We start from the raw sequence: 14,299 nt of genomic DNA on the forward strand, positions 1-14,299 counted from the left end.
CCTAACTTCCTAACTTAGCTATCATCATACCAGGGCACAACTCCTCCAATGTTGGGAATACTAATTCCTAGGTCTTGGTAAACAGTGGGTCTGGCCATACTTCTAGAGCAGGATATTGACAGCTACCACTTCCACTAGAGTGCCCCTCAGGTAATATGGCAAGTCAGCTGACCCCAAAAAACATATAGGATTGGTATTAGTATCATCTAAGTGAGAAAACTATAACTTAGATAACTTTCTGAAAGTTTCATCTGTGACCGTGAACTGTGAGCTCAGACTGACAGGGACTCGAAGGTCACACATGCTTCTGTGCTAAATAGGAATATACAAGGGCTCTGGGTCAGATTGATGGGGTAAACAGTTAATAATATTTATATACTTTCCTCATATCTGGGAGCTACTCTCTGCCTTGATCCAGCTTTCTATCCCTATTCTCAACTCTGACACCATCTTCCCAGACAATACTTTTAGTCTACCTCCATGTTAGCTACCAGGCTCAGGCAAAAATTACTAAAGTCATGGGCCACATGAAACATACCTAAAACATACTTCCTACTCTCTTCTCACAGAATACCCCTAGTTTCATTTGCCCCATTCCTACTTTTGAGTTCCTGTCTATTAAACAATTTGCTTTATATCTTACTGCATTTCAGCTACCAAGTTCCAGATGCTACTATGATTCCATCCTGGGCAGATGACCTCACCAATGTGTCCTGGAGCCTCACCTCTCCAGAGCCCTATCCCACTAGGGAAAGATAGAAACAGGCTGGGGGGGGGGGTGTCGAGTGGTAGCATAGCAGGTTAAGCACACATGGTGCAAAGCACAAGGACCAGCGGAAGGATCCCAGTTCGAGCCCCGGATCCCCACCTGCAGGGGAGTCACTTCACAGGCAGTGAAGCAGGTCTGCAGGTGTCTGTCTTTCTCTCCCCCTCTCTGTCTTCTCCTCCTCTCTCCATTTCTCTCTATTCTATCCAACAACAAAAGACATCAACAATAACAATAATAGCCACAACAAGGCTACAACAACAAGGGCAATAAAAGGGGGGAAAAGTGGCCTCCAGGAACAATGGATTCATGGTGCAGGCACTGAGCCCCAGCAATAACCCTGGAGGCAAGAAAGGGAAGGGAAGGGAAGGGAAGGGAAGGGAAGGGAAGGGAAGGGAAGGGAAGGGAAGGGAAGGGAAGGAAAGGAAAGGAAAGTGAAGGAAAGGAAAAAGAAAGGAAAGGAAAAGAAAAGAAAAGAAAAGAAAAGAAGAGAAGAGAAAAGAAAAGAAAAGAAAAAAGAAAAACAGCGGGGTATGGGTCTGTCTCCCAAATGCCAGTGTCCAGCACAGAAGCAATTACAGAAGCCAGACCTTCCACCTTCTGCATCCCATAAAGAATTTTGTTCCATACTCTCAGAGGGATAAAGAATAGAGAAGTTTCCAATGAAGGGCATGAGACATGGAACTCTGGTGGTGGGAACTGTGATCTTACAATCTTGTCAATCATTATTAAATCACTAAAAAAAAGTTAAAAAAAAAACTTCATCAGCAAGTGACAGGAAATCTTTCTTCTCACTCCCCCATATAGAAGGAATCTCTGCCTAATTATAGAGCAGAGCTCTTCTCCAAAGTCTGTCAGTGAACCAAAATGAAGAGTGCTGTCTTATTCCATTGGACCCGGCAACTACTTCCGATACTAGTGAGCCTATTCTTACTGGGTTAGTACAGGGAAAATAGGATTGATGTATTTGGGCACCAAATTCTGTTTACAAAAACCAGTTCTTGTTGTTGTTGTAAGACAAAGCGTCTGTGTAGATTAAGTTAACTCTCTAGATCAGTCCTCATCAGTCTCACCTAACTTCTAAACAAGAAAGAAGACAGACTAAAAATCTTTTTTCCTTGAGAAAAAGGCCAGACAGATTTGAAAGCCTTAACAAGGACAGGAGCTCATTTCTCACAGACAAGTCCAGCTATTGAACAGCTTCTAAGCTTTGACTCTGTATAAAAATCCAATGTACCCCAAGTTGTGTGTGCTTACCTCTTTTGTGAGGATGTGTGTTAGCTTCTGGCAAGACTTATCTCTGCGACGACATTAACCAGCATGTCTTGAGAGAGGGGTCCATGGCTGAAGTACATACATCTCTGGGCAGCTCACCTCTGCAGTTAGAGTTATATGACTACAGAGACCTTGCCTTTTTGTTTGCAGTGGCTTCACTGGCATGTAGTCCAATGTCTGGTACTTTGTAGATCAGGATTTGTTGAATGCACAAAATGTTGAAAGTTTGGAATAGAAGATCAAGCTAACAAAAGTCAGAAGTCCTTCAAGTCCCTTTGCCTCTCTGCATCACTCCATAACCACATTTGAGAGGTACCGAACCTCTTTACCTGTGGTAGGCAGTTAACAAGTGCTTGCTGACTGGGCACCTCACCTCATACTATCCCTGAGCCATGGCGAGATGTGGGGAGATACAGCATGTAGTAAGTTTTGTGGGGTGCCATTTTGTCTTGTATTTCCAAAGATGTTGTAAATATGGTCAACACAAAATTGGGTGTGGTTCTTTATATATATATATATATATATATATATATATATATATATATATATATATATATATATATAAATTTTCCCTTTTGTTGCCCTTGTTGTTTAACATTATTGTGGTTATTGATGTTGTTGCTATTGGATAAGACAGAGAGAAATGGAGAGAGGAGGAGAAGATAGAGAGGGGGAGAGAAAGAGAGACACCTGCAGACCTGCTTCACCGCTTATGAAGCGACTCCCCTACAGGTGGGGAGCCAGGGGATCGAACCGGAATCCTTACGCCGGTCCTAGTGTTTTGTGCCATGTGTGCTTTACCCCCTGCGCCACCACCTGACTCCCTGGATGTGGTTCTAATGGAATCAATACTATGAAAAGTCTGTGGGAGTTAGCTAGACACACAGTCAACAAATACAGCACTCTTCTTAACATGTACCTCTAGAGGGTAAAGTTTAAGTTCACAAAAGTGCAGAAAACCTAGAACTATCTAAAAGACTTTTTTTGGCTTCCCTTTTTATTTTATTTATAAAATGGAAACACTGACAAGACCATAGGATAAGAGGGGCACAATTCCCACTACCAGAGCTCCATATCCCCTCCCTCCCCTGATAGCTTTCGTATTCTTTATTCCTCTGGAATATGGACCCAGGGCTAAAAGACTTTTTAAAAAATCCATCCTTACATAATATCTTCTTCCTTTGGTTTCCTGTACTCATTAGAAATATGGACATTTCCCACAGTTACAAACTAGAATATCTTTCAGGAGACAAATAGTTATCCTAGAAATTAAACGTTGAACTTTAACATGACCAGGGTATACTATAGTTTACCTTAATGTGAACTAAATTTCAAAGGAATGTTCTCTCTAGTTTACAGAAATAAAACATTCAAAAAGAAAAACAAATCCCTGAATTTCACTGTAGATATATTAAAAAAAAAAACACTAATAATGGATTGTCTTTAGTTTGGAAAGCATGGCTCTAGTGTATTTAAATAGTTAGCATGTAAATGTATACAAAAATCTCAGTAAACATGTTGTCAGTTCTGGAAATAATAAAAAGGCTATATATTGGAATGTTATTTCTAGTTAGACTTCCACTATGGTACACTTTATTTTCATACATATATTTCTTTTAAAAAAATTTTGACTTTGTTTATTTCACTTATTATAACAGAGAGAAACTGAGAGGAAGGGGAGATAGAGGGAGAGAGACCAAGAGACAGACATCTGCAGCACTGCTTTACTGCTTGTGAAGCTTTCCCCTTGAAGGGACTTGAACTTAAGTCCATGTACATGGTAATACATGCACTTAACCAGGCAAACCACCACCTGGTCCCTATATGTATACTGTATATTTCTTTACGAGCACATTGGTCAACTCTAGCTTATGGTGGTGCTGGGGACTGAATTTGGGACCTCCAGTGCTTCAGGCATGAAAGTCTTCTTACATAACCATTATGCTATTTCCCTAGTCCTTGACGCACTCTTTAAATGCTACCCAGTGCCATGAAAGATAATGGCACATTCTATGAATCAAACAGCACAGCACAGCTAGAGATTTCAGATTTTTTCCCCAAGGGTTTTTTTTTTTTTTTGTCAGTTTGCCACAGAGATTCCAAGTCCCCAAAGTAGGTATTCTTTTCTAGCCCAAAAACCAAGAAATGTTTGAAAAAATCCTGTTTCATAACTCCCCCAAGAAGACATGAAAATTTCCTTAACTTCCATTTCAAATGTTAGGGATTTGGATTGAGTCTAAACAACAGCTTGTGCAAAATGTCATAGATCCGATTCTCTTACGCAGGGACGGTGATGCTGATGTAACAGAAAAAACGGCTTTGAGCACTCAGTGCAAGATTTAAAAGCCAGTAGCATATGATGTCAGTCAATCAAATGCAACATTACCTAACCACTTGGAAAGGATAAATAGGTAATAGCTTTTGCAAATTAAAAGCAACATGGGGAATGAGAAAATGACAACGTAAATCATACTGTATAATAAAAATTAATGCCTCTTGTATTGCTCTTAAGTAATCACTAAGTCAAATAGTATTCTGCATTCGGAATGCTTGGAGATTAAGACCATTTAGACTTCATTTTGAATACATTCTGTCTAGATACCTTTGACAATAAACCCTGACCCCCTCAGCCCCAGCCTCAGAATAGCTAGAATTAACATTTTAAATTTTCTAATCATCCATTTACATTAAGCTTGAAAGTTAGATTATTTTTTAATACTCATTTCAAAATATTTTAAGCAAACACAATACATTCTAGAGTTTTCCTTTGGCTACAATTGATCTCATATAACATCCTACCTGTTCTCATCTGATTACCTATTTTTTTTGAGGGGATAAAAGTCTCTTTGTAAATAGCTTTAGTCTTCCTTCTACGTTTTACAGTTGTAAGTGCATCAGTGTCATTAACACTGTGAGGTCCTCCTCCCCTTTAACCCCTGACTAACCACTTGAGAGTTTCTCAGTCAAATCTGCAGGAGATCTGCTTAAGAACGTCAAAGAGGGGAGTAGGAGGAAGTTACAGTAAGCAGCTAAAAGGATCTCTCTGTTCTTTCTCACACAGGACCTAGAAGATACTGTGAAGTTCACACATTCAGAGAAAAATTTCAGAAATAGTGGGACCAAATCTGGAAATGGTTGTGTGAATTTTGTCCAGTGTAGTCCTAATCATATGGTATTATTTAACTCAGGAATGTCTAGAATTCAAGGAAAATCAATATCTTAGATGAAAAAAATTACATCTTCAGTTTCATTAACCTTTAGACTGACATTGAATATTTATTTTCATTAAAATGCATGTCATAGTACCTGTGATTGTGTTGCTAAGAGAGATGACAAATACTCACATGATCGTCATTGTCAATACCTTGAAGTATCTTTTAGACTCACCGCTACTTTAGAATCATAAGTTATTATACCTATTGCTAGCTTACACTGTTTAAGGATTATTTTTTAAAAGGCACATGCTGCATTAAAATTGCTAATGTACTTCAACCCTAGTATCTTCTTTTGTAATCCTGCATACTTTTAGCTTACACATTTAAAAACATTCTGTCAAGAGCGGAGACCTAAGGAGACTACCAGAGACACTGGTACCAAAAGGGTGGAAAAAAAAAATCCCTGAAACTACCCAGAAAACAGTTAGCAACACACACCCAAAGTAAACCAGTTCTGCTAGAATCTTGTGAATAGGAAGTTAATTTGACCTTGAAACTGACAACCTCACAGCTTTAAATAGATGACTTTGGTGAGTCATTTTCTCCCTTTATTGCTGCCTCTAGAAAAGACCTGTAGATTCCAGAGCATCTCTGCTTTGATAGTAGAAACTGTTTTCTTCTTATAAACCTCTCGACATTTTTTTTTTGCCACCAACACTGAATTGTTCTCATATCTTATCCTGTTGAAATCCAGTCCATTTTAGAAGGACACTGAGTACTGTCACTTTAGAGTCTTAAGTTAAACATAGAGAACACACCAAGAAAATCTTTTCTACCTGGAAAAATCATGATGCCAATTTTCATTCTGAATTAGAGAAGTGCATTTTAAAGCAGATCATCAAAGATGCTGTCTTTGAACAGTGGTGCTACTGGGTCTACCTTGCTTCCGTTTAATTAACTTGTTCCTAGGGGCTTTAAGAGTACAGCCTTACAGTTATTGTAATCCTGAGGCAAAGTAAATGACGAGATGATACTCAGAAGGTATACCTTGGCATGGAAGCACTATAGACTTTTTGGAAAATCTTCCAAAGAGACAATGAGAAAAAATAGACGTATTAAATACCAGCAACTCACATAAATGTTACCTCATGGAAAGCTATTAAAAAATTATCAGTGCACCCACAGCTATATACATCTCACAGAAGCTAAATTACTGCTCACATTTTTTTTTAAATCTCTAAGCTAGGGAAATAGTACAGCAGTTTTGCAGAGCACTTGGCATGTGTAAGGTCCCTGGTTCAATCCCCAGAGCCACCAACAGCCAGAGAGCTGAGTGCTTCTCTGGTCAAAAGCAAAAACAAGCAAACAAGAAAAAAACAAGATATTCTTACTTCCAAGAATAAAATAAATACTATCAGAATGTAGAAACCAAATATGCTAAGCCACCATTTTTAATCTGTCAAAATGCTAGGCATTTTTTCTCTCATATTAATTAAATAGGGATTCATATGACTACAAATTAATAGGAGTGTACATAAACATTATTCCCACCACCAAAAGACTGTGTCCCATCCCACCCCCCCACCCCCCCACTCCACCCCTGCACCATGAAGCCAAACATGCTAGGCATATTTATATATATTCTGCATATTTATATATATTCTGCATATTTATATATATTCTAAAGTTTTCCTTCTCTCTCTTAAATATATAAGCTTTCGAACCTGTTTATAAATCTAGGCTTCGACTAACTTTAATCCAATAGGTTTTCTCTGAATTACAAGCTATAAAATGATACAATCTGTGTGCCATGATGGAACATCCCAAATTACTAAACTTGGGAAGGAGATGAGCTACAGTAATGAAAAATAAAACACTCTACACTGTAAAATGTACTGGGGTAAAGAGATAAAAGGCCCTGTTAGGGACAGTTATCAAACTACTCATTCAAGATCTGGAGCAGAATTTCAGGGAACGTTTACATCTGTTTGAGTCAAAGTAGAACTAGTAGTGATACAGCTTGTTGTAGGACTGTTGTCTTCTGCTCTAGGCAATTAATTCCATTTTTAGGGATAAAAATAACTTGCACAAGTCCTTAATAAAGACCACCCAATGTCATTCCCTTCAGAGTTCAATTTGGAGAGGAAGATACTGTAATTGTGCACTTTGCTCTAATAACCGGAAAAAAAAAACCAACAACAACAACATGTACACCCGTAACTTCCTTGGCACATGAGAGATTATTTTTCTCTAAACAGGAAGCTGTTGACAGTCTCTCTGGTATTTTCAGAATACCCTATTTCCAAGAAACCCCTCTAACTTTTGTTTCAGAGTAGAACGTTCTTTTGCACTGTGCCTATTGCTGCCAATGATGAATGTTTCAAACAGGACAGAGACCAAATCTCAAACTATTCTAGGCTGATTCAGAATAGGGTAGCAATTGTAAAAATAACTTTTAAAAAAGAGGCAAAGTTAGCAACATATTGCAGGCTAGGTTGGAGTCTCAGAACCTAAAAGCAAGACCGGAGAAAAGATTCCTGGAATTCAACTGGGGAATATTTGGCTCTGTCTGCAAAATCTGCATCTCCAAATACTGTCATGTTCACAAGTGTTGAGCAAGACAGGCTTTATATTTTAACCTACTTCATAGAACCTTCATCTAATTTTAACCAAATTCCAGAGACTCTATACAAAATTAGCAACTAGGAGCGATTTCACATTCTTTTTTTTTCTTGGTACAATCTATAATTGCTTATGAAGACAAACTTGTAGGAGACAAGAGAGAAGAGAGCCCAGCAATGGTGCAACACAACAACTAACTAGTGCATATCAAGCAAACTCATTACCTCACAAAGAAGTGCAAGATCTAGCATTCCATCCTCTGCCTCCCTGGGAAGCAGCAGTGGGGGGGGGGGGGGGGCGCAGCCTTCAACACAGCAGCAGCAGCAGCAGCGGCAGCAGAGGGAGCAGAGCTGGAGCCACCAGCATCCACCAGCTTCTCACAGGCCTGTGACTGTCTGGACTCAGCTACAGACTCTGCCTCCAGCTGACGTCAAAGTCCCTGTCACATGGCCAGATGAAAGCCAAGAGAGCATTGGTTGCCGTAGCAACCACCAAAGAGCGCTGAAATGATTTCAATGGGTCATCTGTCACTGTGTGGGGTGTGTGTGTGTGTGTGTGTGTGTGTGTGTGTGTGTGTGTGTGTGTGTGTGTGTGTGTGTGTGTATGCACACACCCCACAACCATGACCAGGGACAGTTCCCTTGCTGCCTTTAGCTCCAAAGTAGTGCCCCAAGAGTGCCCACAACTTTCCTCTAAAAGTGTCTGGATTTTTTTTGGCAGTCACTTGCTGGAAAATGCAAAAGTTCCCTTTGGGCTCTCTCAAAGCAGCAGCATGAACCCTGTGTGTCTCTCTATAGAGCAAGTGGGGGAGAGGTTGGGGGATGGGACATGGGGGTGAGGTCCTGAACTAATCAAATCTCTTTGTAAGCAAAGAGGTGGAAATAGCAGAATAGGGGAACTGGAGAGAAAAAGATATTTTAAAAAATGACTTGAATCCACATTTAGGTACTGAGACTATGCTAGTATTAGAGAGTAAAATAAGAGTCACAAGGCTTGGTGGTTCAGACTCAGTGAGAATACTCTAAAGAGCCTGATAGTGAAAGAATGGATATATTGGCCTGGGTAGACAGCATCATGGTTCTGCTAATGATTTTCCTGCCTGATGCTCTGAAGTCTCAGATTCAATCCCAGCACCACTATCACCCAGAGCTGAGTAGGGTTCTGGTCTTTCTATCTATCTAGCTAGCTAGCAATCTCTGTGTCTTTCTCTCACTAAAGTAAATTTTTTTTTTTTAAAAAGGATGGGTATACTAGTGAAGTCTGCTCTGAAATCCCTGCTGTAAAATGCTTGTGCAAGAATGACAACTGCAAGAATGTCTAAACAGTGCTAATTGAAAACAACTTTCCTAGTATATTTACACATTTGGGGGCACTTGCTCTAGGGTCACCAACCCGGCACCAAATGCCATTCCCTGAATGCTCTTGTCCAAGCCCTTTGGGGTTCAGTGAGTGAGTGACCCCTCCAACACAGAATTCAGTGAAAGCCATGAATAGCAAGATGGATGGTCAGTGCTATATGTTTTCTAACAATGAGAAATTAGCTTCCTTTCCCTTAGAACCCTTCCTCCCAGTCTCCTAAGTCTGCATACCTCTGTGTCCCTTTTAATTAGTGGGAAGCCAGTTAAACAAAAATAAATGAAACCCATAGGAAGGCACTTTGAGAATCACCTCTAGACAGTGTCTAGATGTTCAAAGAGTAAGGGTGAGGTAAGGATTGGTTTAAACACCCTAAGAAACTTTACGTATTAAATAAGTACTTTTATTCTTCCGGGTTCTTAAAAATAAAGCATATCTCCAGGCGTGGTGGCATACACCTGTAGTCCCACTTACTCGAGAGGCTGAGGCTAGAGGATCATTTGAGCCCAGGAGTTCTGGGCTGCAGTGTGGCTATGCCAATAGGGTGTCTGCACTAAGTTCGGCATCAATATGGTGACCTCCCAGGAGCGGGGGGGGGGGGGGGGGGGGTGGGGGGGGGTGGGGGGGAGCACCAGGTTGCCTAAGGAAGGGTGAACCGACCCAGGTCAGAAATGGAGCAGGTCAAAAATAAAGCATATCTCTGCGGTGCTCCATCATGTAGATGGAAGTTAAGCCAGCTGACTAGATTACAGATAAATCACTATGAAAGAGTGCAATTTTTTCAGGTGAAGTGAGGAATTGCTTCTTGAATAATCACACCTATGTCCAAAGTATCTTGTCACAGACTCCTTATTTCCTATTGCTATCTTCCTTTCCTTTCATTTTGGTCCTTGTTCCAGTGGAAGGAAATACATATTTTATTTGAAAATTTTTTCTCAGGCAGGGGAATAGCATAGTGGTTCTTCAAAAGACTTTCCTGCCTGAGGCTCTGAGGTCTCAGGTTCAATCCTCAGCACCACCATCAGCCAGAGGTAAGCCAGGCCCTGGTCTCTCTCTGTATCTTTCTTTCTGTATTTCTCTCTCATTAAAATAAATACGATTTTTCTTAAAAGTTGTTCTTCCTGATGCAGCTAACTCTAAGACTGTCAGAGTGAAGTCAAGCAAACATTAACATGAATGCTGCCCTTTTAATTTCAGACTAGTGACAGCTGGGAACTTCCCTGTTTGCACAAGGACAATTGGTTCATTGACTTCACTGTCTACCTAAGTGGGTCGGGATGTTTCACCAGGGGCGACTACAGTGATAGCCATGCTTCACAAACATGCAATTTAGTCTTCTAATTCTGGATTTTGTTCAGAAATGCTCATCACAGTACTAAGGACTATGGGAAGAGAAGAAAGCAAATTCTAAATATTTCCAGGACCTCATCCTATGAGCTGCCCCCTTTTTTCTTTAAAAAATATTTTTAATTTATTTTCAATGGGAGAGGGAGAGGGAGAGGGAGAGAGAGAGCGACTGAAACTAGAGCACTGCTGAGCTATGGCTGATGGTGGTACTGGGGATTGAACCTGGGACCTTAGCGCCTCAGGCATGAAAATCTTCTACAGAACCATTATGCTGTCTCCCCAGCCTCAGAATTTTCTTTTCTCTTTTAAATAAGGCCCTTTTAATTTTTTGAATTATTTATTTATTGGATAGAGACTGCCAGAAATCAAGATGGAAGGGGAAGATAGAGAAGGAGAGAGGCAGAGAGACACCTGTAGCCCTGCTTTACCACTTGCAAAGCTTTCCCCTTACAAGTGGGGACTGGGAACTTGAACCCAGGCCCTTGCACATTGTAACATATGCACTCAATTAGGTGTGCCATCACCTGGCCCCCGCAGAATTTTCTTGTGTAAGTGTCACTTAACTCTTCCTGAAATTAACAGTTTCTTTTTTAAAATTTACTATTGATTTAATAATGATTAACAAGATTTTAAGATAGAAGGGTATAATTCCATACAGTTCCCCCCACCAGAGTTCTGTGTCCCATCCCCTCCATTGGAAAGTTTCCTATTCTTAATCCTTCTGGGAGTATGGACTAAAGATCTTTATGGGGTGCAGAAGGTGGGAGTTCTGGCTTCTGTAACTGCTTCTCTGCTGTACATGGGCATTGGCAGGTGAATCCATACCCCCGGTCTGTTTCTATCTTTCCCTTGCCGGGTAGGTGAGCTGCCTCTTTTGTCAGTCCTCTGACTCTAAATCCATGATCACCTTTCTTCTGCAGCAAATGGAGTACAACTGCAGTACCACTCCTTGCCAAAAGAGGGTGTCTTCTGAACTGAAAAGTTGTTAGTTCTAAAAGTTACTAATATTTGAGACTTCAATTATAATAGTTTGCATCAGCAATAAATAAATGAATGAATGAATAAATAACTCATGCCTTTTAATTTTATTTTCTACTTTATTTTAAAGACCAAATAGCCCGTGCTCTGTTATGACTTCATCAATAGCTCATTCTCAGTTGAACTGACTTTCAAAATGAAAAGTAGCAGGTTTCCAGATTCTCATCACTCCTTTCCTTTATAAACCACCTAGCATTAGAGATTCCTCTTACAGCTAAGAAGTTCTCAACAAAGTAAAAGAAAGGGGGCAGGAATCAGTTTCCTGCAAGGCTGATCCCTTGGACACTCAGCTTTTCACTAATTTTGACTAATTGCTAGCAGATATCATAGGAAATAGACACAAGGTCTCTTCCTCTCCCCTCCAAGGTTATTGCTGGAGCTCAGTGCCAGCACTAGGAATCCACTGCTCCTGGCACCCATTCCTTCTTTCCTTCCTTTCTTTTTTTCCTATTTGATTGGATGGAATAGAGAGAGAAATTAAGAGGGGATAGGAAGATACAGAGGGAGAAAGACACATGCAGACCTGTTTCAACACTTGTGAAGCTGCCCACTCCTCCCCCACAGAGGTGCAGGGGTGCAGAGGCTCACAGCCTGGTCCTTGAACTGTATGTGCTAAACCGGGTCCACCACTGCCCCACCCCCTCCCACACAAAGTCCTGTTCCAATCACAACCTGCTACAGTGAAAAAGGAGACATGTCATTCAATTTTTCACACAACTCTTTTTCTTAGGTGAAAATGGTTCACTATATTTAAAATAGTTCCTGCATCACAGTTTTTACTTACTGTCAAAGTTGCTGGCTATTAGCTTGGCCAGTTTGCCAACTGGTCAATGCTACTAAACAAGTATGGGAATTGGGTTCATATACAGGAACTAAAAAGTGATGTGACTATGAGTAGTCTTCTGTGCTGCTGTCTCTTCTGTCATAACCCTTGTGGGAAAGTCATGCACATACTGTTTGAAGATGGAGTATTCAGATCTCACCTGGGCAAGTTACTTTGAGCATCAGTGTTCACATTCTAAGATCACTGTGAAGACTGGGAGTTGATGCATCTCCACACTCAGACACCCTGTTACAGGCTCAATGTTTAAGGTTACTTTCTAGCTCTCTAACTCTGATGAGCTTATCATGGCCTTCAGGGAAAGGATGGAATCCTGTTCATTTCTGCACCTCTCTGGTTGCACAGACTCTTAATACATCATGAGTGCAGTAAGAAGAAGAAAAGAAAATCTTGAGTTATCACAAAATTTTCTAACAAAAAAAGGGGTCCAAATAAATCGATCTCCATTAAGTCATATTTACTGTGAATATACACTAGTTGTATGTTGGTGTACTTTGTAGCTATGGTTAGTGATGTTGAAAAATCTCTTACATTAACTGAATACTTGCTAGATATGGATCATTGTTTTAACTGCTATAGACATAACAAATGGCTGTGTATGATAACCTTATGAAGCAGGTACTATTATGTGGTGACATCATGCAAATAAAGAAAGCTAAACATGGAAAGATTAAGTATCTTGCCTGTTTAGTTTATGACTGAGTCAGAAACTATGCTTATGAATCATTGCTTCATGATCTTTTTTTTTTTTTTAAAATTGATCTGATTTTAAAAGAATTTAATTATTTCTTGTACTTATTTTATATTTGAAAATTTTTATATTTTCTTATGGATGGGATCACGAGTAGCAAAGACAGTCAAAATGTCAAGGTATTTGATAAAACAAAAACAAATTGATGGATGCCCAAAAATCACATTATCTGTTGCTTTCTCCCCAAGTTATTTGATAATTCTTAGATGGTAGGTTTTGTTTGTTTGTTTTTTGGCATTCTCAGACTAGAGAATAAATCTTCAAAAGCATCCAGGATTTTAGGGGTAAAAATTGGTTTAAAAACATCAACAACAAAATGAATAAATAAAAAGATATGATCCTAACATTTGGAGCAATTTTCTCCATGTTTGCCAATTCCTAATTGTCAAGAAAAGACAAGAATACAAGAGGTGACATACTAACTGCAGCAAAGAGGAGACTAAGTGTTATAATACCAGTGATATGAAAGTTGGAGTTCAAATACCTTATGTTTTCTCATAACTGAAAGCCTGTGCTTTAGAAGAAATGGGAAACAGGAAATAAATGAGCGTTTACAAAAATGGAGACCAATGTTAGAATTGTTACAATCCTGAACTGTATCCAGCAAATATGATCCTGATTTATTACTAACTTCCAGATATTACACAATTCTAAAGGATGATACCATCCACAGCTTCCAAAACTTCATATACCATTTCCAATTCAATCCAAAATTATTAATCATGCCAGACTACAGGTGTCATTGACCCAAAACTAAAAGAAATAAACAGACAATAAAAGTAGATCTCAAGGTGACCCATCATTTATAGTTACCAGACAAAAACTGAAAATAGCTATAATAAACATACTCAAGTAGATAAGTGGCAAGATACAAGGCTTCATATGCCAACAATGATATTTATTAAAAGGGATGTTTTTAACTATAAGGGAATAGTGTAAATGAAATCAAGAGTACAATAAATGAGCTCAAGAGTAGAGAGGACATATCAAAAAAGAGTGAAGTGAAGGGTAGGAAATGAAATTCAAACTAAGTATAATAAAAAAGTGAAAGCTACAGAAAAGTATACAAGGATGTTTTGAAATCTGATGAAAAGACTATCATACAACTGGAAGAAAATAGGAGTGACAGGAAGAAAACAAAATTTAAA

General features: G+C 39.4%; 1 protein-coding gene across 3 annotated transcripts in view; it reads right to left on the reverse strand.

Moving 5' to 3' along the window:
- The window catches only part of NCALD (neurocalcin delta), a 435,454-nt gene that overhangs the window by 102,573 nt on the left and 318,582 nt on the right, over nucleotides 1-14,299 (reverse strand). The window contains exon 1 of one of the 3 annotated variants that reach the window (XM_060196347.1): nucleotides 8,043-8,218. The exons of the other annotated variants lie outside the window; for them this stretch is intronic. The gene's annotated coding sequence lies outside the window, so the exon portion shown is untranslated. Of the gene's footprint in view, nucleotides 1-8,042; nucleotides 8,219-14,299 lie in introns of those variants that run through there. 3 annotated transcript variants of the gene reach the window in all.

The sequence above is a fragment of the Erinaceus europaeus genome, chromosome 1, assembly GCF_950295315.1.
Source record: "Erinaceus europaeus chromosome 1, mEriEur2.1, whole genome shotgun sequence".
Classification (NCBI taxonomy): Eukaryota; Metazoa; Chordata; class Mammalia; order Eulipotyphla; family Erinaceidae; genus Erinaceus; species Erinaceus europaeus.